This window comes from Tamandua tetradactyla, chromosome 1 (genome assembly GCF_023851605.1).
Source record: "Tamandua tetradactyla isolate mTamTet1 chromosome 1, mTamTet1.pri, whole genome shotgun sequence".
NCBI lineage: Eukaryota > Metazoa > Chordata > Mammalia > Pilosa > Myrmecophagidae > Tamandua > Tamandua tetradactyla.
The window spans coordinates 217,811,256-217,835,362 of NC_135327.1; the positions used below are offsets into that span (position 1 = coordinate 217,811,256).

At 41.7% G+C, this 24,107-nt stretch overlaps 1 long non-coding RNA gene across 3 annotated transcripts; it reads right to left on the reverse strand.

The window, feature by feature from the left end:
- On the reverse strand, positions 1-22,657 carry LOC143688120 (uncharacterized). Of its 3 annotated transcripts, XR_013177842.1 has the most exons (8): positions 22,422-22,657; positions 17,202-17,373; positions 13,272-14,074; positions 12,501-13,116; positions 11,355-11,419; positions 8,444-8,498; positions 2,747-2,848; positions 1-597 (listed from the first exon to the last, which is right to left on the reverse strand). It is a non-coding gene; the product is annotated as an uncharacterized LOC143688120 (long non-coding RNA). The 3 variants fall into 3 exon arrangements; XR_013177838.1 differs by having other exon boundaries at positions 12,501-14,074; XR_013177843.1 differs by lacking the exon at positions 2,747-2,848 and having other exon boundaries at positions 12,501-14,074.
- Between the last annotated feature and the right edge of the window lie 1,450 nt (positions 22,658-24,107).

The window sequence follows — 24,107 nt, forward strand, 5'->3', positions numbered from 1 at the left end:
AGTTCTAAGCCTATAAAAATGTCCAAACTAAGGCATCCAGGGGTATATACCTTGATTCAAGAAAGGCCAATGGGTCAAGAATACCCCTGTCAGCTGAAAAGGCACATGGCAATGTTTGCTGGGGTCTCTGGCTTCTTGTTTCAAATGGCTTCCCCAGAGACTTTTCTTTCTTCATCTTCAAAGAGTGTGGGCTCTGTTGGGTCTGCTGGCTCTTTCCCAAATGGTTCCCTCTTAAAGGTGCAGTGGGGACCACTTAAAAGGCTCTAATAAGCAACCCCACCTTGAATGGGTAGAGACACATCTCCATGGAAACCATCTAATCAAATGTTACCACTCACAATTGGGTGTGTCACAACTCTATGGAAACAATCAAGAAGATCCCATCTAGCAATATTGAATGAGAATTAAAGGACATGGCTTTTTTTGGGTATACCACAGATTCAACTGGTACAGGACCTGATCTCATAAATAGGAACTCTTGAAGAACTTTTTTGTCAAGGTATGGCCCAACTGAATGACATTTGACCTTAATCTTATTACTGGAGATTCTGTGAAGACAAAACCAGGTGAAGGAGCAGAAACTGGAGTCAACATAACCTGAAAGAGAAACGAGAAGACACTAGAATGTGATGGAAAAGCCAAGGACCCCCTCCCCCAAGGATCACCAGCAGCCAACCCCAGAACACCACAGTCTTTGGGGAGAAAGCATTACTTTGCTGACAGCTCAATTTCAGACCTGTCCTAGCCTCGAAACTATGAGGCCATAAGCTCCCATTGTTTAAGCCAACTCATTCCATGGTATTTGTGGTCATAGCCAAGAAACTAAGATAGAAGGCAACAAAGGAAGTGAGAAAAAAATAACCGGGAAGGTCAGGAAAAAGAATCTGAAGATGATATTGTCACAGAGAAGAGAAGAAAGCACTCCCAGGAGAGAGGGGCCAAATGTGTGACAATCAAAGGTTAGGATGAGGCCAGGGAAATGACACTGTACATGGTCACTAGTGGGCTTGACAAAAGCAATTTTAGTGCTTTGGTGGCAATGATGGTCTGATGGAATTGGAATGAGGAGACATGAAGGAAGTTGTGATGACTTTTTTAAAAGCTGTACTTTGAAAAGCAGGAAAAAAAGTATGATCCATGGACACGATACAGAAATGCCATAGCATATTTGGGTGCAGGTGGGAAATAGTCAATAAACTGATGATGTAAAGAAAGGGAGAGGGAGAAAAATTACAGGAGAAATACTTGAGAAGGTCAAAGGGGCTGACATAAGTGGAAGAAGAGCATCTGATAGGAACAGGGATAGAGAGAAGGAATTCTATATGGGCACAGGTTAGGCTGTAACCTGTGGTTAGGCTGGTAGATTTGGTGGGCAAATTAATTAGTATTAATTTCTGCCCCAATTTTTTCAATAAAGTATGAGTTGAGGTCATTAGTTGAGCAGAATAAATAATTCTATACAGACATTTTAATGAGAAGATTAGAAGATATGGCATAAGTCATATAAGCAAACAGCAAAGAGAACTCCCAGGGAAATAAAGCAGGGCTGAACAGCACTGTCCACTAGAGATTATGGTTAGCAATGGTAAGCAAGACCAGTCAGCACAATTATGTGATTTTTCCAGCAACATCCAGCTGTTCTGGTGAAGGCCTGGAGTAGATGGATAATTGGTTGAAACAGGGTCAGAGATCTCCCAGGCAACGCACTGAGAGCAGAGTGAGAGTTCCAGCCATCTTCCACTCACCCCATGGGTGAAGCAGGCAGCCACCGCTGCCAAGTGTACAAGAGGGTCTAATGTACTGGGCAGGTGAGACTGGCAGCACTTTGTTAGTCACGCATACCCACAGCCCGGGGGTAGGATACCACACTCAATTCAGGGCCATACAGGGGCTGCACTCGGGAGAGAGCAGACTAGCAGGGGCTGTGGGAGGCAGGCTTCATAGTGACATTGGGGAAGGATGCGCGTGGCTTGCCTGAACAACTCTGTGGGTTGGCAGGGAAGTGAGCCCCGTTAGGCTGAGGACCGGATGGGGTCCAGTTGGCCCCAGCTGGTGGGGAGCCTTTTCCTCGGTGGGGGCCACATCTGATGAGAGCAGGGGCACTCCCAGTTAGTCCTCAGCGGTCATGGGAGACTCTTAAGGATGTCGAAGCAGCACATGAATTCCAAACATTAAATACAAGGGGCGAGAAAATGAAAAAAGTGATTGCAATGATAGGCTATGGAGTCAAGAGTGGGGAAGAAGGGAAGAGAGGGAGATTTCTAGATGAGATTCAGATAACATTTAAGAATCATTGCTGGGAGCATCCTAGAGTACGTAAGCCAGAGGGATAGGATTGCCATGGTTAGAGATGGTGCTTGAAGTCAAGTTGTATTTGCCACAATCACTTATTCAAAGCCCCTTTGACCAGATATGTTCTCAATTCAGAATGTTTCAAATTTCACAAAAGAACTATGGTCTATGTGCCTATACTACATAACATCATTTGGGAGTGGATCCGGGCAGGACCCTGTAGGCAAACACATTATTATTTCCATAGCAAACTATGAATTTTCATACTAAGTAGGATAAATAAAGACTATAAATAGCCTTGCAACAAGTCAGGTCAGATTTTCTTGCCAAGTGAGTTTCAATCTCTGTAAAGTTTTGCCTCCCAAGGAGTGGCCAATACATAAATAAACCGATGTTTCAGAACAATTTGAGTTTGAGGATTGCAGATAGGAGGTTGTGAATACAATCTGCAAACCTGCAGTTTCCACCATAGTCTGTGCCCCAAGTGGTTTGATTATTTTGATTATTTCTTTTCTCTTCTTCTGCAGAAACATCACACAATCTAACAGCACCAGCCCTGAGAAAGAGAGTGACAACGCTCAAACAATAGGCAAAATTTTCATATACAATTTCTCTGAATGTCACACATGGGCCATTGCACATGCCATGAAATTAAAGTCCACTTCCAAATTTTACACACAGTCCATGAAACAACGTTCTATAAAAATATGTGAACAATAGTAGAATTGCTTCTGTGAGGATGGGAAGAGGGGGGCATTATCCCAGAAAGTGCCAGCTCTGGAGAGGCCCTGGTCAGCCCCAGCCCTGGTTGCCATTTGTGAGGAGGATCCGCCCCACAGCTGTGTTTCAGTCATCTTTAGAGATTGTCTCTCCCCGCACTGAAGTTACTGAATTGTAATCAAAAAAACAGTTGAATGTGCTGTGAAGTATACATCATGCTCCATTGTGCAACTGTGTAATTACTATACATACTGGACCCAGATTGACTGAAAACTAGGGAATTAGGCAAAGTTGTGGCTAGTCCTGGACCAAATCCAATTGCAGATGAGCAAGATCCACCTGACATTTTGCCAAGGTCAGGCCAGTAGGTAACTGAAAGAGGCAAGGAGAAATTGAAGGAATTATTTGAGTGAAAGTTGAAATTAGGAGGCTGATGAGAGTGGGGAGTTTTTCAGAACGATCCTTAGTTTTGTTCATTTGTTCGAAACAAACGAAGAAGCAAACAATAAACCAATTTCAGTATCCTTATGCTTTTAGGATATCCTTATGCTTTTAGCAGGGTTTCTAAGGAGTTGATAAGCGTACCAACCTTTTCCTTTTGTTTAATTTTATTTAATTTTAGTTGTTTTTTTTAAGATAATTTTTCTAACCCAAGTCTCCCTAACCAGGCAGAGAGCTACAGAGTTTACACTGAAGGTTCATTAAGTATTTAATTTTCCCCAAAACTTAGGACAATCATGTATTTAATTATGATGAGGCTAAGCAAGCTAATGACAATTTCATGAATATTCTTGACAAAGTACATTCCAGGTGGGAGAAAGAGCGTGAGCAAAGGTTTAGAAGTAGGAAGATGCATATGTCCAGAGTGTCACAGGTCCAGCTGGGCAGAGACAGGAGGTGGAGGGAAAGGGACAGAAATAAATATTGCTGCCCAGTCTTGAGGCAACTAAACACCACCAGGCTGAGGAGTGGGAATTTTTAACGTTTACAAAAACAATGCTATTGAAGGGTTTTGTTTCAGTTTGCTAAGCTGCCTGAATGCAATATGCCAGAAATGGATTGGCTTTTATAAAGGGGATTTGTTATGTTACAAGTTTACAGTTCTAAGGCCATCAAACTGTCCACACTAAGGCATCCTGAGAAAGATACCTTAACTTCAAAGAATGGCTGGTGTCTGTTACATGGGAAGGCACGGGGTTGGCATATGGTGTCCTTGCTTCCAGCTTCTGATTCCAGTGGCTTTCTCTCCTAGGGTCTGTGGGTCCTCACTCAGCTGCTCTGAGCAAAACTCTGGGTTTCATCTTTTAGCTTAGCATCTCCTGGGGCTGGAGATTTTTTCTCCACAAGCATCTGTGTCCGAGTTTCATAGGGCATCTGTAAGCATCTCTGTCAGCCCTCCTAGCATCTCTATGTGTCTGTGTCTAAGCTTTCTCCAAAATGTTTCCCCTTTTAAAGAATACCAATAAACTAATCATGACCTGCTTTGAATGAGTGGGGCCACAGTTCCCTGTAAATAGACTAATCAAAAGGACACACCTACATTTGAGTATGTCATATATCCATGGAAACAACCTAATCAAAAGGTTCCACCCTAAACAATAGGTCTGTCCCTACAACATTGGATCGGAATTAAAAGAATAAGGCTCTTCTAAGTTACATAACAGTTTCAAATCAGCACAGAATTTAAATAGGAAAATGGTATTTTAATATTTATATTGCTTGTTCCATAGAACTCAAACCATTTTAGGTTGGGTGGAGTCATTATATAGTCTATGGCTTTAGAGTAACATCAAGTTAACTTGAGTCTTAATCCTATTTTTTTCTGACTCCCAAGACTTGGAATCTATAAATTCGAGTTTGCCAGAGATTCAAACACTCTGCACTTCATTTTATTTATATGTAAGTAGAGGTAATAGAATTAATCTTACAAAGCAATGATGAGGATCCAATGTAAGAATATATAAGCCACACTGCATAATACATGACCCAACATAGAAGCTCATTAAAAATCAGTTCTCCTTTTTTCTCTATTATCATTTTATTTAATTTTCCGTTGTCTTTTTGTTTCTTTTTCTAAATCGATGCAAATGTACTAGGAAATGATGAATATGCAACTATGTGATGATGTTGAGAGTTACTGATTGTATATGTAGAATGGAATGATTTCTAAATGTTTTGTTTGTTAATTTTTTTAATTAATAAAAAAAAAATCAGTTCTCCTATCTTCCAATCATTAAAATATCAGGAAGAAAACATATCTCATGAAAATCTTTTCATTATTCCTTTTTTTAACTTAACAACTTTTATGTGACAATGTTCTGGACCCAAGAACACAAAGAGAAATAAGACAAGCCCCTCTTCTCAAGGATTTCATAACCTAGTAAAGGAGGCAGAAACACATCAGCAACTAGAAAATCATGTAAGGAGAATTAACAAAATACTGGGGACCATAGAGGAAGGGAGAGCAATCCTGGTCAATTGTGCCTGGGAAAACCTCACAGGGAGTTAGTATTTGAGATGGGTTTCAAAGCATGAGGAGGTGGAAGTTTGAGCAAATCTCAGAGGCATGTATGTGGGAGTTCTTAAAGCAAAAGGGTAAACATAGTGAACTAGCACAACGTGAGCCTAGAAAATATATGAGGCCAGATTAGTAGAATTGTTTTTATCCTACTATAAGCGCACTTTAGTACTTTATTTTGCACACAAGGAGAAGAAACCAAAGGCAGAGTTAATATTATAGACAGTGGTAAAATATGGCAGGTTAGAGATGGAAAGAGAGGAGAGAGATGGCAGAGCAAGGAAATTAATAAAGAGGTCACAAAAAAAACAGTCCTGATAAGCCACACAAAAAGCTAAAACTTGATCAACCATTGGGAATGGGCATGAAACAAGCTAAAAGTAGAACAGGTCTTAGAGGTCAGAAAAGGAAGGAGGAAGATCCACAGATGCCTCTAAGATCCCCAGCTTTGGTGATTCAATAGATGGAAGTTTTAATGAGGCAAAGAGCCCTATAAGGAGAAAAGTTGGGTTAAGTAGACTGAGAAAAGTAATGTTTTGAAGCTGTATGTACCCCAGAAAAGATCACATTTTTAAAAATCCATTCCTGTGGGTGCAGACCAATTGTAAGTGGGACCTTCTGATTAGGTTATTTCAATTGAGAGGTGATCCACCTCATTCAAGGTATGTCTTAATCCTCTTACTAGAGTCCTTTATAAAAAGGTAAAGGGCTGATAGAAAAAGAAACACACAGAGAAGTTGAGGGAGGAAGCTACTGAAGCCAGAAGCTGAAAGCAATGAAACCCAGGAGAGAAGGACCAGCAGATGTCACATGTGCCTTGCTATCTGACAGAGGAGCCCAAGCTCACTAGTAGCCATTTTTCAGGGACAAACCATCACCTTTTGATGTTTTGTGGGCATTTTTATAGCCTAAGAACTGTAAGCTTGTAAGTTATTAAATCCCAACTGTAAAAGCCAACCCATTTCTGGTATATTGCATTTCATCAGCTTTAGCAAACTAAAGCAATGAGTGAAATGAGATTATTTGGGAGCCCTTGGATTTGAACTGGTTGTTCAATCCAGATGAAAATAGGGGTCTGAAGTTCAGTGGAGAGATCACAATGGATTTGAGGTACCAAAGTTTATAGATGATGATTGAAGTCCAGGATGTGACCAGGTTCAACCATGAAAAATTGTAACATGAAAGAAATAGGGCCAAGGATGGAATTATAGGGATCCATGAGGAGCATAGTATGAAAAATATCAAAGGAGCAATATCAGTAATATAGATAGAAAGAGAACTAGGAAAAGGGTTGTTTGGGAAGTCAAGGGAGAAGGCCAGAAAAGACCAGCTATACTTTAAGCATAAAGAAGATCAAAACATGTTTAGGGGGGAAAGCACATTCTTTTAATGGCATTTTAAAAATAAGATGAAAAGCTTGTCTGAAATGTTATTCCCCATGTCTCATTGTGCAATGGCTTCCAAATAGAAAAAAAAATTCCTGAAGACAATACTGGATTCCCCCATTCTCAGATTATCTCAATGCCACCATTTAGACTTCCTGTCATCAATTCTCTTTGTAATAAATCAATCCCACTTAATGACATAAAATACATTTTCCTGAAACTCTATCAAACATGCTATTTCCTACTCAAAGAAGCTTGAGTACTCCCCCTTGTTTACAGAATAAAGTACAAATCCCCTTTCCTTGGTATTAAAGGCCTTCCATATGCAAGCTACAATTCTATGAGTTACTCTCTCACGTGAATCTTCTCTTTCTTGTCTGCTTACTGTCAGCGAACAAATCTTGCACATTTCTGCCATTAATAATTTGTCAATTTGTGATATAATTCCCTCTGCTCTCCAAACAGAAACAAACAGAAACTCTGCTATATAATTCCTATACATTCTTGAAGGCTCAGCTCAAATTCCTTTGCTAATGAAGTCCTCCCTGTCTTCCTAGACCTCTTAAAGTTCAGACCAGAGCCCAATAGGCTTGAGCTGAATCCCCACATGATTGTGGGACCTTTGGAAATGTCTTTGGCCCTCAGTTTCCTCCTCTTTAAAATGAGGTAGTTTCTAAAGTGTGCGCACAGCTGAAGGCATAGAAGTCTCTAAAACAGAAGGAAGTGAATCAAAACCAAGACATGGACACACACATATGCACACAAAAAATAATCCAGTGAGAAATGAAACTGGAATTCTTCCAAAGAAATGAATGTGCTAACAATTAGCACTTCACCAAACTAGGATTTGGGGAAAAACATACTTAGGAGAGTATGGTAAAATAGGTATGGACCAATTCAAGTATTTCACAAAACTGGAAGTTAAAGTCCAAAACAAACTTAAGTTTCTGGGAAAAATAAGTCAATAAATGGACTGAAGGTTCCTATTACCTGATTTCAGTAGAAATCTTGAGATTCAGCTCATATCACTCCCTCTACCCCCCTGCCCCAAGGTATATGGCTTCATCTTGAGGTGTAATAGCTTATCAAATCTTTCTGAGGATACTAATTATAGTTGTGTGCATTTTAAATTTCCTCATCTTTCCTGAATTATCTCTCTTTCCTTTGGGGTCAATTTTCTTTTCTGGGGTTTCTCTTTAATGCTGCAGATTTTTCTCAAATGCCTAGTGACCCATGGTTGGTCTTTCACACTTAAGAACGAGGGAAGAAGAAAGCTGTTTATATGTCTGCCTTTCTACTGTACAATGAGCTCTTTGAGAGAAAGTGCTGTGTTTTGTTGACCATTTTTGCTAAAATACCCTTGCAAACTTGGGATACAGTATTAAATGTTTCATACTTAGAACATGGTAATTGATCTACTCTTTTCTACCCATCCAGTATTCGGAGCAAGCATGACATTCAAAACCAAAGGAGGACTTGATCAGTTAGGAAATCATATTCTGTGACTAATAATTTTCAAATCACTTACCTTTGTATTGCAGATTGCAAGTCACAGACTATAAGAACAAATGGAGTGGTTTCACCTGGAAAAGAACAGGCAGAAGAAAACAGAAGGGATGATATGTGAAAGGTATATTCAAATATTTGAATGGTTATTGTGAAAATACTATCTAACATTATGGCCACTTACCCAACTATACTAGACACTCTTCTTAAAAAACTAAATATGCAAATCTCTCAACCGTGTAATTGGGAATAAGTACTACATTTTCCTCTGTTTCCACTCCCATTTTACTAATGTGAAAGCTGAAAGACAAAACTATTAAGTAAATTACCTAATGTTACACTGTCAATATTGGTAAAGCCAAGATTTATATGCATGCTGGTTATTTCTAGAACAGCTATTTAATGTCTATAGATCACTCATGCATTCAAGGCTTTAGGATTTAGAAATGTGTGAAATTTATGAACAATTAGAGTTTCCCGGTGGTGGACTTACGGGATCAAATGGCAGAAATGTCAAGAGGGTATGTTTGTAACGATTGAGAAGTTAGATTATGAAGATCTCCAAATTCAAAAGTCTCAGATGGCATTTTAAGTATGTATATTTATCTACTCTCTCTAAAAGGAATTGATAATGCCTTATATTTTTCAATGTTCTCCCCTCCATACTGTTCCATGTACATAGGAAGCACAAATATTTGTTGGTTGACTTTGGGATACTTTCCACTGGCTAGGCTTTTAGAGCAGGGTCGATTATCTCTTCTCTGTGATGTTTAGCATGAAGGCAACAGAACAGATTGATGACTTCTAAGGCTCCCTTCCAGGGCTATGATTTGGTAGAGGACAAAAATAGACAGGAAAAAGCACCAACATCCTTATGTCCTCCTGTGGCACAGTTGGAGAGTGCTATGCCAGAGTTTCTGATTTTAAAGGTTGCTTTAAAAAAAGATAAAATGGAGTTCTGAGTAATTCTTAAAATGGTTTATTGATCATATCACCCAGGTTTCCTCAACTCCACCCTAGACATACAAGAAATATCAAATTGGTGTTGGGAAAAGGAACCAGCCTTTCTGATGGCCTCAAGTACATGCCAGGCTTAACAGCAAGCTATACAAATATTTCTGGACTACAAGATTCAAAGACAAGTGGAGCAATCATGAAGATTTTGCCAAACAACTGTCAGCAATATGAACAAATCTGAAAAATTATAGCCCCACTCTAGATAGTTGAAACCATTTCGAAGTGCTCATTTTGTCTCCAAACAGTTTCAATCTGATATTATAATTAGCACAATGTAATAATTTTGAAGCTAAAGCTACTGGGGTCACTTTGCAATTGACCTTATGCTTGGGTATATTATTGTTCTGTTTTTTAATGTTAAATGAAAAAGTAAAAAAAGTTATTAAGAATTGTGAAAGGAAGGTGGACAACGGTGGCTCAGTGGCAGAGCTCTTGCCTGCCATGCTGGAGACCTGGGTTCGCTTCCCAGTGCCTGCCTATGTAATTAAAAAAACAAAAAGGAGAAGAATTATGAAAGAAAAGGAGTAGAGGGAAATCATAATAAGCATCCAAATCTACTCTTGAAAATGTAAAAATACTACACTATACGCAATCATTTTCATCCAAACAGCAAAAACATACCAGCATTGTTTGAGGAAAGAGAAACATATGCCCTGGCTTTAAGACAAAGTGCTGAGAGCACATCAAGTCTTTGAGAACATCAAATGATGCAGTAATAGTGGAATATGGTTAATTTGAAAGTTGTAATTATGCCCATATTGAATAAGACAGCCCCTAACTTCCAAAGAAGTTTACAAATAAAGCCCAGTTTTGCCCCTTACTTGCCGCCTGCTCTTTACCACAAAGCCATCCCGGATCCACTGTTGATACCCTTTCTCCCTGATCCTCTTCTTGAAATTGATGAGCTCAGCTCTGAGGATCCCTCCTTCCAGCAGCTATGAATGCTATTAAAACCCCAACCTAGCCACACTTAATAGCCCCACTCTCTAGGGCCTTCCCTTTGCAATCCCGCAAATGCAACACACCTGCCAAAGCCAGGCTTTCGCTAGTCTACCCCTATTAGTACCCCTTGTACTTATCTTCCTTTACTCTCTTCAAAAAAAAAAAAATTAAAACAGGGCTTACGGCTCTGTCTTAAGTTATGAGGGGCCTCAAGGCTCAGAGGTACCACTAATGACAGTTCAGCTATGTGTGAGTTTAGACTATCTCAGTGGACTGCCCTATGATATCGCTTCCATGGGCAACCGTGAGGAATCCTAGCCAACTAATTCTGAAACAGATACTTAGAGCATAACCCATTCTTGGGCTGTGGACCACACATGATAATAATCACCCAAAATAAGCAGCAAGAGCCAAAATTACAGAAGTAAAAATATTCCACGAGGGAAAGAAGAGGAACTAAAATATTGAGAACATATTTTTAATGGTTATAGCTAGAGAAAGAGAGGGTCCATTGGAAAGAAAGAAAAAAAAAAAAACCCAGCACATTAAGAAGGCTTTTAGGTGAAACCACTAGCTGTGTAGGAATGTCATCAAGGGAACACCTGTGAAATGCTGCCAGTCAGTCGAACAGATCCCAGAATCCTCTACCAGTTTAGGGAATCAAGTTATTGGAAGTACAGCATCTTTGGGGTTTAGACTATCCTTTCTGCTTTCTATTAAAAAGTGTGTCAGCAGCAGATGTTACCAATAACCAAAAGGAAAGAAAAGAAACAAACAGAATCCTCTTAGTTCTTCTTGTAAAAGTTAGTTCACACGCACAAAAAATAACGAGGTTAGGGCTAGTGCCGATTTAGCTGGAATTGAGAGCCCCATGAAAGGTCACAATTGTGTTGAACATGTGATCTCAAGACCAAGAGGATTTGGAAGCCATTCAGCTCCGACTTTATACTGTGAAAGTGTTTGCACTTAATTACCAAAGCTCTTGGGGGCTCTTCCTCTTCTCTTTCCAATGTGGGGAGTCATCAGTAATGGAAATTACCTGGTTGTGAGATTAAAAAAGACAATAGGTTGGACCCCAACCAGGGAACCAACATGGTTCTCACAAATGACAACCTAGCCTCGGTTTAGGGCAGCAGGAGCTCACTCTGGGGGATTTTTTTTCTATCAGCCAAAGTATACCCACCTGGATCTTTGTAGATGTGACCTTCAATTAAGGCAATGATTTCCTCATTACCCATTTTCCACAGGCTTATTTTACAGAGCTACTCCCAGGGAGCATGAAATGGGAAAACTCAGAAGGAGAAAGAAAAGGGATTTTAAAATCAGGAGAGTCTTTACAGCCTCGGGGGGAGGGGGGTGCAGGGCGGAAGGTGGAATGTTCAGGAGCCATTGCAACTTTATTTTATTTACTTTGTATTCCAAGGACAGCCTTTGCTAAGGGAGTGGGTTGTCAAAATTGTGGCAAATCTATGTTCTCTTAGATGAAGGAGCTCCTCTTGCTTTGGATCAGCAGGCCACTGAGGCATGCTTTTATGTTAGCAACAAAAGCTATCTCCTGGATTTCATAATATTGAGAATGTTTGCTGGAACCATGGCTTCATCTGTATGAGCCCATCCAATATCTTTATGAATAACTGAAAATTGCCCCCAGAAACCTTCTCTGTCAAAAGCTCGGTACTCTGTAGGTAGAGCTCCCAACGCATGAGAAGGTCTATTAATTCAAGCCTGGTCTGAGCAAAATCAGGACAGAAAAACCTCTAAAAAAAATAACATACCCCTGGTGCCGAAACTGGAGATGCCATAAAAGGAGATGCATGATCAAAATATGCTACTGTCTCCCATTTTGCTTAGTACCAGCAGCCCTCAATCCCGAACCCCTCATTAGAAGTGGCATGAAGGGGCAGAACTCCAGTTTGCTGCAAGTGCTGTTTGCATTAACAAGGATATCTAGAATGGCGGAATGTTTGCAAAAAACCTGAAGAGAAACAGGCACAGGTTTGACCCACGTTTTCTCAATAAATCATGTCCTTTCTTTTTTATTTAGTTAACTCGCAAAGGGCTTTCATGATGAATATTCCCATTCCCAGCTGAATAAGAATAGTGACTTCGCCTACACTTACCAGAACTCAGAGAATGCTTTCTGTGGTGCGTGCACATGCATACAGATATGTGTTTTGCAGTTTTCTTGCTTCGCTTTGCTTTGTGTTTTTGGTTATCTCCTGCCGTTCTCCTGATAGTCCTTCATTTCATTTTCTTAGTTGTTATTGAGAACGGACAGTAGGTCCCAGATAGACATAGGGCATGATTTCCACTTCAGAGTTTCATGGTCCAACTTAGGAACACAAACAACTTAAAAGAAAATATACTGAGAAGGTTTCAAATAGCAGGTATGCAAAGAAACCAATATTAGCATAAGCTCCTTCATGGGATGTCCTGGCACAGCACCCCAGACATTCGAATCCTTACACAATACAGGATGATGACAAGCCCATTCTAAAGCTTTAATAATCCAGGCTTATCAAAAGAGTAGAATCATTCAGTTTTACAACTGAGGAAGTCCTGAGAGATCACTCGCGTCAATGTCCCTATTTTACAGCTGAAAACACTGAAGGCCTAGCAAGTTGAAGTCATGTCTTCCAAATTGCGTGGGTGGCAGGGGTGTAAACCTCCCTGGCAACATGGGACAGAAATCCTGGGATGAGCTGGGACTTGGCATCAAGGGATTGAGAAAATCTTCTAAAACAAAGGGGGAAGAGAGAAATGAGACAAAATAAAGTGTCAATGGCTAAGAGATTTCAGAGTTGAGAGGTTATCCTGGAGGTTATTCTTACACATTATATAGATATCCCCTTTTTAGTTTATGGTGTATTAGAGTGGCTAGAGGGAAGTACCTGAAACTGTAGAGCTGTGTTTCAGTGACCATGTTTCTTGAAAGTGATTGTATAATGATACAGCTTTCTCAATGTGACCATGTGATTGTGAAAACCTTGTTCCTGATGCTCCTTTTATCTAGGATATGGACAGATGAGTAAAAAATATGGATAAGAAATTAAAAAAATAATAGGGGGAACAAAGGTTAAAGTAAATTGAGTAAATTGACATACTAGTGGTCCATGAGAACATTTGCTGGAGAGTTGCAAATGTTCAAAAAAATGATTATGGTGATTAACACACAACTATGTGATGATATTGTGAGCCATTGATTGTAACCATGTCAAGAATGTTTGTATGTCACGAATGTTTGTATCTTTGTTTGATGTTTACAATAAAAATATTTAAAAAAAAAAAAAGGGAATGGCATGGGTGGGTAGAGTTGGGTGGGACTGGACTCCCAGTCCAGTGCTCTGACATTGAGTTGTGTTTTCTGTTACATGCTTTAATACTTGGGACTCCTCCTAACACTGTTTCCAGCCATTATCCAGAATGTATTTTAACATTTTAAAAATGGGTAACATTTTGTAAAAGAATAAGCTGGCACCACAGACACATGTGTGCCTGTTCCAAGTGTATTTCAATATACTCACCCAACTCTTTTGTTCCAAGAGGCTTAACATATTTCAAGAAAACATACCACAGAAGATTTGCTAAAGAGCATGCTGTTCCAAGCCTTTTCTTTGACGATGCAATAGCTGCTAGATTACAAACTCCACTCTTGGAGACCACCAATCAAGACACCTTAAAAAGTTTTCATTTGCTGGAAATGACAAGGAAACTTGTCATTTTGTAAGTGATTCTTAGAGTGTATCTTTATGGCAATCATCCCAAATAAAACATCTCATTTTCCCCGTCAAAGGCAACTTAAAATCTCTGAACCCGAAGCATTCTACTTGGAAACTGTTATCCGTAGGCACATGTTTCCTATTCAGTATCTCCTATAGGATATCCTGGAAGCCCCTCTGCCCCCTCAAAACCCTGCTGCCCCAGTTGAATGGCATGGGGCACCTGCAACCTCACCATTCTGTAGGTTCAATATTGTGCAGTCATATATTTCTCAAAAGGCAACTAGCCCGTGTGAGGGAATACTCTTGAGAATGACAATGAAGGACATACATCAAAAAAGAAGATGGATTTAAAAATGAACTCTTTCACCTGCTCTATAATTTTACGCACAGCTGACCTTTGATGTAGCACTAGCCTCAGATTGTGATGTTAAAACTATAGATGTGTGTTATCTGCCAAAGTTGTACATGTAGATCTAAAACTAAAAGCAAAGAAAAACAAAGCAAAGAAAACACACTACCAACCATAACAAAAACTAAGAATGGAAAATTTCATAAGCTGTCACTTGAAAGCAACTAGCATTATTCAGAACTGCTAAGCTGTGCAGTTTTGTGGCTTTTGACAGCTTGACACCCCTTTTTTTCTGGTCCCAGAATCCAGAGACCTTCTTTTCCTCTTAGAGATGGGCTCTCTGTATTGTGTCTATCAAGTGGCTTCACACCATAGCAGGGGGCGAGCCTCCCAGGCTGGCTAATAAGGGTAGCCCATGTCCCTTGACAAGTGACTGTTCCAGGAATGGACACATGACCCAAGAGGAGCCAACTGGAATTTTATTAAAGGCGGCCATGTAGCCTCTGTGATCACAACTTCTAAGGATCATTAAGCCTGGAATTGCCATATGCCATGTTTGACACAGTAGAAAGGGCTTGCTTGACAATGAAGTCAACTCAGATGAAAACCCAGAAGGTATCCTGTTGGTGGGCATCAGTTCAGCCTTTAGTTCCACAGAGCCTAGGTCCACTTTTTGATTTCCCAATTATAACCATTAGATCAGTGTTTTAATTCAGATTGTGTTTCTTGACGTGAAACTGAAAAGCACTCACTACTGAATTATAGCTCAGATACACATTCATATGAGATGGTTTCTGTTATCAGCGAAGGGAAAATGTACATCTCATATCTATACAATAAAATACATTCACTTGACATAATTGAAACTAATATCAGATACATTGATATCACGGTTGACCTGCTTAAGACAGATAACTGTTTTGAAAGTCAGGGCAAATGTTCTCAAACTAAGGTCCAAAGAACCTTTAAAATCAATGAGACAGGAGTTTGCTTTAGAAGACAACTGTGGTAGTTTGAAGCTGTTGTGTAACCCAGAAAGTCATGTCGTTAAATTAATCCATTCCTGTGGATGTCGACCTATTGTAGGTGGAATTTTCTGTTCAGGTTATTGCAACTGAGATATCGAGGTCCTTTATAAAAGAATAAAAAACAGAAGCTAAGAGACACACTAGCTGAGAGATGAAATTAAGAGAAGCTCATGGAAAAAGCCCCAGAGAAGTTAAGCAACAAGGACACACCTGCAGAAGCTGAGAGAAGATGCCACTGAAGTCAGAAGCTGGCAGCAAGGAAACCCAGGAGAGAAAGACCAGCAGACATTGTCCTGTCCTGACTATGTGATAGAAGCATCCAGAGTGCCAGCAGCCTTTCTTCAGGAAGAAGTCACTATCTTCTTGATGCCTTAATTTGGATACTTTCACATTCTTAGAATTGTAATTTGTAAGCTGTGCCGGTTTGAGACTATTGTATACCCCAGAAAAGTCATGTTCTTTAATCCTCAGTGAATAATGTTGGGTTGGATCTTTTTGATTAAGTTGTTCCCACGGAGATGTGACCCACCCAATTGTGGGTGGGACCTTTTGATTAGGTTTCCATGGATACATGTCTCTACCCATTTAAGTGTGGATGCTTACCAGAGTCCTTTAAGACAGAACCATTTTGGAAAAAGCTGCAGAGTTGACACAGACAAGAGAACTTTGTAGATGCAGAAGGAAAACACCCCTGGGAAAGCCTTATGAAATGAGAAGCCAGGAGAGAAAATTAGTAGATGTCTCCACATGCCTTCATAGCTGACAGAGGTGTTCTGCACCCATTGGCCTTTCTTGAGTATTTCTTGAGTATTTTTCCCTGGATGCCTTAGTTTGAACATTTTATAGCCTTAGAACTGTACCCTTGCAACTTAATAAATTCCCCTTTTTAAAATTCGTTCCATTTCTGGTACATTACATTCCAGCTGCTTTAGCAAAGCAAAACATAAGCTATTAAGTTCCCATTGTTGAAAGCCAATCCATTTCTGATATATTGCATTTTCTTCAGCGTTAGCAAACCAAAACAACATTAAATTGGAGTGTTTTTTTACTACACCTAGGCCATGCCCCCAACATAACTCTTAAGATGGTGAAAAGACAAAGGGGGTTAAAAATCTAGAAAAAAGAACTCTGGTGAAGATATGTACCTTTGCACATTGGGGTAGAGAAAAATAGCACATTATGAATTTAAGGCAGCTATTTGATCATATGAAATGTAGAATAATGGAAATTCCTATGAATTTTCAAATGAATAAATCAATTGTGATTTTTTTTTTGTATGCTATATGGCAGAGGTCATATTTCATTCTGCTTCCATGTGAGTATCCCATTACTGCAGCAGCATTTGTTGAAAATTTTTTGTTTTTGGAAGTTTGATCTTTTTTGGAATCGAACCAGGGTCTCCCACATGGCAGGTGAGAATTCTACCACTGAACTATCATCACACCCCCAATTGAGTTTTTTTTTAAATAAACTATATTTTTGAGCAGTTTTAGGTTTACAGAAAAAGTGCACAAAAAGTATGGAGTTCCCATATGCCTCCTGGCAAATACATTGTCCCAATTATTAAATCTTGCTTTGGGGTGGTACACTTGTTACAACTGATGAACCGATGTTGATACACTATTAGTAACTAAAGTTCCTCCTTTACATTAGGCGTCCACTCTTTGTGTGTACAGTCTTATGGGTTTTGACAAATGTCACGTATATAATTGTGATGTTTACCTTTATTACACATTTTTATTTCCACCTTCTTTAGGATACAGATTCAAAACATCAATTTTCCATGTTATATTGCCTCATAGACTTGCTGCATTAACTTTTTCTTCTTTGTACTTTATCCTCCTAGAGATGGCCAAGGAGAATTTGAACTTCCAAAGTGCCTCAGTTTCTCCACCTGTGGAGTGAGGGTGAGAAGTAACACTTTCAGGGGATGTTAATATCAGTGTCACTTTGGACTCTATGAAAGCAGTTTGTAATTAGAAAGTCCAAATGTGTGCTTGCTTTTTTGCTTTGTGTTTCAAAGTACAAGCCTAACTGTCCTGATTTATAAGCTATCACTTTACTATTTTGCTGTCTCAACTTTCACATTTCTATTATTTCCCTTTTCTAACAACTAAAACTCTGGGAAAATTAAGAAGACAAAGTCCAGGAGTAGCTCTTCGCAAATATTTGTCCTTTCTGTCTACACTGGTATTTATTGTCTCTGGTTTATAGCATTTGAACAAGAGGAAAATGTGCCTGTGCAAAAGGCAACTTGTTGAACTGTTATGCTAAAGATTTTCTTAAAATATGAAAATTCCAAAAAGGCCCGTCCTGTTGTGCGTGACTTCCCTGTGTCACAGAAGCTTATCTGCGGCATTAGGACAAGTTCAAGGGGACAGTGTATTTTATAGCTGAAAGTCAACTGAGGAGTATTAATTTGTCACCTCCTGTGAGCGAGGTACATTGACAGTCTGATACTCTCACATAGTAAATTGAGAAAGAAGGTGTTGTTGAAACTAATGCCCTTTGACAAATAGTCTAGTGTTTTACTATTATCAAATGTGTAACTGAACTTCAAGGCAGGAAATTATGTAACAATTCAGAACAAGAAAAAAAAAACACATGCATACCTATGAGAAATATGTGCAATATTGATTTTAAATATTGACTTTATAGAACTAAAGAAACATTTCAGTTGTATGTCACATGGATTATCCAAATCAGCCAGTCTATGGACGTCTCATATAGTCTGTAAATGAAAATTTTAAATGCTTCTTTGGCCATCTTTAGGAGAATAGGGCACATGGAAGAAAATGGAGGAAAAAGGAAAAACATTATTTCCGAGGGTTATTTGTGGTGTTACTTTTCCTGTACAACAACAGACACACTCAATAATTTGTTGCAAACAATGGTTAGAAATATTGCTTCCTGAGAACCTCCTCTGAGCCACTAGAGTTGATATAATACCATTAACTCTATAATTACTACTTAGCTATGAGTTAAGCAGATCTTTGTGTTTCATGAAAACTAGTTAATTTTTCTAGGAAAATGTATTTATAGTGAAACCATTGCAACACAATGGTAACGCTTACTTATTATTATAACTTGGGCCCCTTATCTTGACCTCCCCCTGTGGCTTCCCTGTGACTTGGGCCCCTTATTGTCAATCTCTCCTAGCCCCAACTAGTCCTAATCAAGTCTCAGGGGCTCCCCAAGATGAAACTGTCAGCATACTAGAGCACTTTTCCACTCTGCTCCATCACTCCCTTCTGAGCCACCCAAAGCAGGCAGAACCTTGCCAGATTGGCGCTGGACTCTTAATCCTTAATCATTGTTGTAACAGGTCACTTCCCAGACCTCCCTATCACCTCCCCTCTCTATGGCCTTCCTGTGACCTGAGCCCCTATAAGCAGTCTACTCCAATTCCAATGATTTAGACTCCCCGAGACCACGCATGCACACTTCCCATTATGTGACCAAAAATAACCCATTAAAAATATCTGCCCTGATAATCTCCACCTCCTCATTATGCTAAAGATGCTCTTTCTAGTCATGAGATGTATGAAATAACATGATGCCCATCTATTCATGTTCCTTACTTTCATACCCAAACTAGGATCTTCCATTCTCCTGATCAAGTGTTTAGGAGACAACTGATCAGGATATGTCAATCCATATTTCATTACTCTCCCCACCTCCCTTTGTCCCAATCCCTTAAAACTTCCCGAAAGTTTCACATTGGTGAGACAGACTTGAGCACCACTCCTGTCTCTTTGTCAGTCGACCACACAATAAAAGTCTTTTCTCAAAATCCTGGGCTCACAGCATTGACTCTGTGCACATCGGGCGATGAATCTTCTTGCTCGGCAACACTAGCTCAAATTTTCAAATTATAAAATGATCACAACAACAACAATTAAAGCTTCTCTGGTCAGCTTGTCTTCCATTTCACCTTGCACTGATATCTGCAAACTTCTAGCACGTCTATCTTCACTTGACTGTGTGATCTACTTCACAGAGAACGTGGAAGAGAGTAGACAGAAAGTCCCTCCTTTCACTACAAAACACCTACTTTCAACAACACACACAAGCTCCTCTTTTCCTATTTTGTATAATGGAGGAGTTAGCCTGCTCCCAATCTAGGGTATACCTGTCCATCTAGGCTCTAGATTACTTCCCCCCACCCCTTTTCAGGCAATTTACACCTAGATTACTTTTTCTCTGCTTTAATCTCACATTTTCCCTCAATACTTGATCCTACCCAGGGACAATTAACAATGTTAATGAGGGCCTCCTCTTAAAAGCAAACAAAAAGAAAGGGAACCAATCAACCCCCTTAGGCCCCTCTTCCTCCTAGAACTGTTATTCTTTCTCTTACCCATCAAAGGCATTTTCAGTGAGAATGATCTTTACCCACTGTCTGTCCCCATTTCCTAGCCTTCCATTCACGCCCAGCCCACTCCAACCTGGGGTCTAATCTGCCCTTCCACCACTCTGCTAAAATGGCTTTTGCTGAAATCGACTCTGAGTAGCCACCATGGCACTAAATCCAACCACTTTCATCCTCAGCCAACCTGAATTCTCGGCAGCATTCAATGCTGTTGTCCTTTTGGAAAGAGCCTTTCTACTTGACTTTTATGAGAAGACACTCTGCTGATTTTCTTCCTACCTCTCCAGCTGCTCGTTCTCAAGGTTTGCTCTTGAAGCAACTGCTTGAAATTTCCAGTGTCCTGTCCTGGACCTCCTTCTCCACACTACATATCTTCCCTAGGCAATTTCATCCATTTCTTTCCCCAGATGATCTTTATTTACATTCAGTGACTTACAAATTTGCATTTCTAACCCTAGGCCCCCCTCTAATTTCTAACTTCATATGGTTCTCTCAAAGAGACTTGAATCTGAACCTAGACCAAATCAAATTCATGATCTTCCTTCCAAACTAGTCTTCTTTAATCTTCCTTGCATGTGAAAGCTATGACTACCTGTCCATGATGGAAGCTAGAAATTCAAGAACCAACCTTGTCAATGCCCACTTTTCACTGGCATATTCAATTTACCATCTGTCCTGTTGGCCATACTTTCTAAATATACCTTGAATACACCTTTTAACTAAGGCCCTAATTTCTACCACCAACAAACATTTTGAATCCCCAACATAATTGAAAATTTAACATTTCATAAGTGCATGGACTGTATTTTTTTTTAATTTTTTTCTTTTGTATGCTATGTGGTGGGGGTCATATCTCATTCTTTCTCCATGTGAATATCCCATTATTGCAGCACCATTTGTTGAATTTTTGTTTGTTTGTTTGCTTATGGGCCGAAAATTGAACCCAGGTCTCCGGCATGGTAGATGAGAATTCTACCACTAAACTACCCATGCACCCACTGCATGGACTGTGTATTTAAAACACTTGGTTTGGTGGCTTTATTTCAAAACTTTAGAAGGGTATCTCCTTCAATATTTGAAGAATTTTCAAGATAACTTTTTAAAGGCCAAGAATCATTAACTATAGAGTAAAGGCTCTTTCTTAAAAATTTTTTCTTTCTCTTTCAATTCAAATTAAGGAGACATGTATAAGTGAGATACAAAAGATAGCTCCTGCATGACAGAGACATTTGATATAGGTGCCATTTTTAATAGTTATTTTAAATTATTATTTTATTAATTTAATTAATTTAAATTCCAATTAGTGAGATACAAAAGATACCTCCTGCATGATAGAGACATTTGACATAGGTGCCATTTTTAACAGAGTTATTTAAAATTATTATTTAATTAATTTAAATTCCAATTTTGGATCTTTTTCCAGTTTCCCTTCTTCCATTCTTACGTCTCAAACATAGAGTAGATCCTACTAAACATGTATTGTTTTACCGCTCTTCTGAAATATATGGGTTTGATAACTCTAAAAAACTTAGCTAAGATAGATCTGACAATTCCGAAATAACAACTTGAATCTCCATATTGCATCAACCTGGAATACTTTGAGGAAGTTAGTGACTCAAATGGCCTTCTGGGAGCAATGAATCTCATCTTACTTCTGACAAATCGATAAGAGTTTGATGAAAGGAACCAAGCATTTACCACCCAGTCTATTCTTAAGGCTGCACCAGCCTAGAAGCTTATCCCAGCAGCGGCTCCTGGGTGGGAGTCCATGGGGCTGGATTTTGCTGACTGAGCCTCAGCACTGCATCGTGGCGTGCGGTGGCTGAATCTTCCTCTCAGTGCAACTGGGTCCTCTCTAGTCTGGGGATATGTGGTGTCAGGGAAGAATGATGTGTCCGTGAGACCAAAATAAAATCAACCTTGGAACCCTGCCAAATTCTTCCCCTATCATTTATTCTTATATAAAGGTTAGTCTGTCTCCCTTGCCGGAGAATTGCAGAAATCTAAAACTGGCCCTTTTCTGCACTTAGTGGAAGGTAACAGTAGAGGAAAGAGGTTGTTAGCAGGGACAATTTACTCTGTACCAATCCACTAGCCCGCAATTGTCAATCAGCGTGGTAAGGCTCTGTTATCTGAACTGTGTTGGAAACCAAGGAGTCTAGAAAAGCCTCGAATCAGCTAAGACCAGGAAAATTAGTGGCAGTACTTAAATATGGTATTTTCCCCAGTGTGCATACTGCTGCCTTATTAGGTGGTTGAAGAAAGCAAAAGTGCTCAGCTGGTGAGCAAGGAAGGAGACCGACGTTTTCTGTGCACTGACCCGCTGGAAGGGCCTCCCCGTGGGAAGGCAGGAGGGAGCCCGCAGGGCTGCAGTCGCCAGAGCCCAGAGGGGGACAGGTCGGGGTGGGGGACAGTCTCTCCCAGAGTGCACGAACCGGTGGCTGTATTTGTTGGCCTGGCGAATCCACGCTGGGAAATGCACACTCAGCAGGGAAAGGGGAAGAGAGACTGGCGGCAGTTTTCTAAAGAACAACACAGCTCAAGTGTCCCGCGAGTGCCCCCTCGCTCACCCCGCCGAAGCTCAGACTGTCAGGACAGACTCCCCGGAGCGCGCTCGGCCACCGGCGTCCTGTTCGGAAGAAGGCGATTCTCTGTGATTCCGGGACGGCCCCGGCTGCTGCACCCGCCCAATTCCCCTTCTCTGTCAGCCTGCCAGGTCCTACGAGCCGCCTCTCCCGGCGATCTTAGGACTGAGGTCGCTGGGGGTCACCCCAAATCTGTTGACGCTGACCCTGATCAGCTGGGAACTGGCTGGCTGAGCCTAGCGGCGAGAGGAAGGCGGGGACGCGGCAACGCGCTGCAGTCGCAGCCCAGCGCCCAGGGTTACCTCCGCGCGAGCGCGCCCTCCGGGGGGTCTGCGCTGGGCGCGGTCGCTCGCCGCTCCCCCTCCCCTCCTCCCCTGGCCGCGTCCTCCCTCCCTCTCCTCGCTCCTTTCCTCCCAACGCCCGCCCCAGGGGCGCAGTTGCTCTCGGGTCCTGCCACTGCCCCTTCCACTGGACCATGCTTTTGACTCCCGGTCGGGTGCCACCATCCCACCCCATGCCTCCCTGGGAGCGCACACTTCATCCCCGCTCCCAGGGATCTGGAAGTCGAGAACAAGGCAACTGGCCAGGGGAAGGAGGCGCCCTGGGCGCTGGGCTGCTTCGGGGCGCCGGGAGGGCTCCGTCTGCAGAATTGCCGCTGGGGTCCCGTGGGCGGAGTGAAAAAAGAATCTTGACCCGTAGTGGCGAGCACCCGGCGTTACCCACCAGTGCTAGAGCCGCGGGGCGCATATCAGAGCCGGCTAGGGGTCCGCCTGCACCTCGAGGGCGCGCGGCGGGGCGCCCCGCCGTAACCCCCCCCCCCCCGCTTGAAACCCTTGGCCGGGGGCCAAAGAGCCGGGGTTGCCTTTCTCCCAGCGCGCCCCAAGCTCTTCCGCCAAAACCTCTGACCAGAGTCTCCTTCCAAACATTCCTAAATCTTCTTTGCCAGCTCTTTGGACCAGGTAGGAATTAGGCTCTGATTTCGGGGTGTATAAATAAACGCCAATTCCCAGACGGTACAATGACCTTTTCACCTTCCCCCACCAACCCCTTGGGAGGGAGCCAGCTGGCATTCACCCTCTAAAGGGCGGATCCCTGGCCGCAACCTGTTTCTCCGAAATGTCCTTGCTTTTCCTATCCGCAGACGCACTCGGACCGCAGTTCTGAAAGCCCTGGGGGTTGGGGGTGGGGTGGGGGTGGGGTGGAACTGGGAAGCTTCCAACCCGTAGTGAGGACGCGCCTTCGCGGTGGGAGGGGGGGAAGGTGGGGAGGGAGTGGTGGGCACGAAGCTAGAGGACCTGCGTGTACCATTGCCTGTTGCCGGGAGCCGGGAGCGCCCTGTCAAAAGTCGCCCTTTCCTATCCCCCCACTCCCACGTCCCACCTTTCCCGGGATGCAGAGAAACAGGGGCCACTGGACCCTTAATTTCCAAACCACCAAGCGCCTGGACACGGAGACAACGCGCTGGGCGGGGTTGGGCGACGGCTGCCCCCTAGCTGGAAGGCACATCACCTCTCACCCTCCAGTGTCCCCGGTGTCCCAGAGAAGAGGTCACCAAATCTCGGGAAACAATGGAGGCCGGCGGCTCGCGGAGGGCACCCGGGCACCCAGGAGCGACTGGAACCCGGCGGCGCACCCTGGTGCCGGGGCGCGAGGTCGGGAGGACAGCAGCCG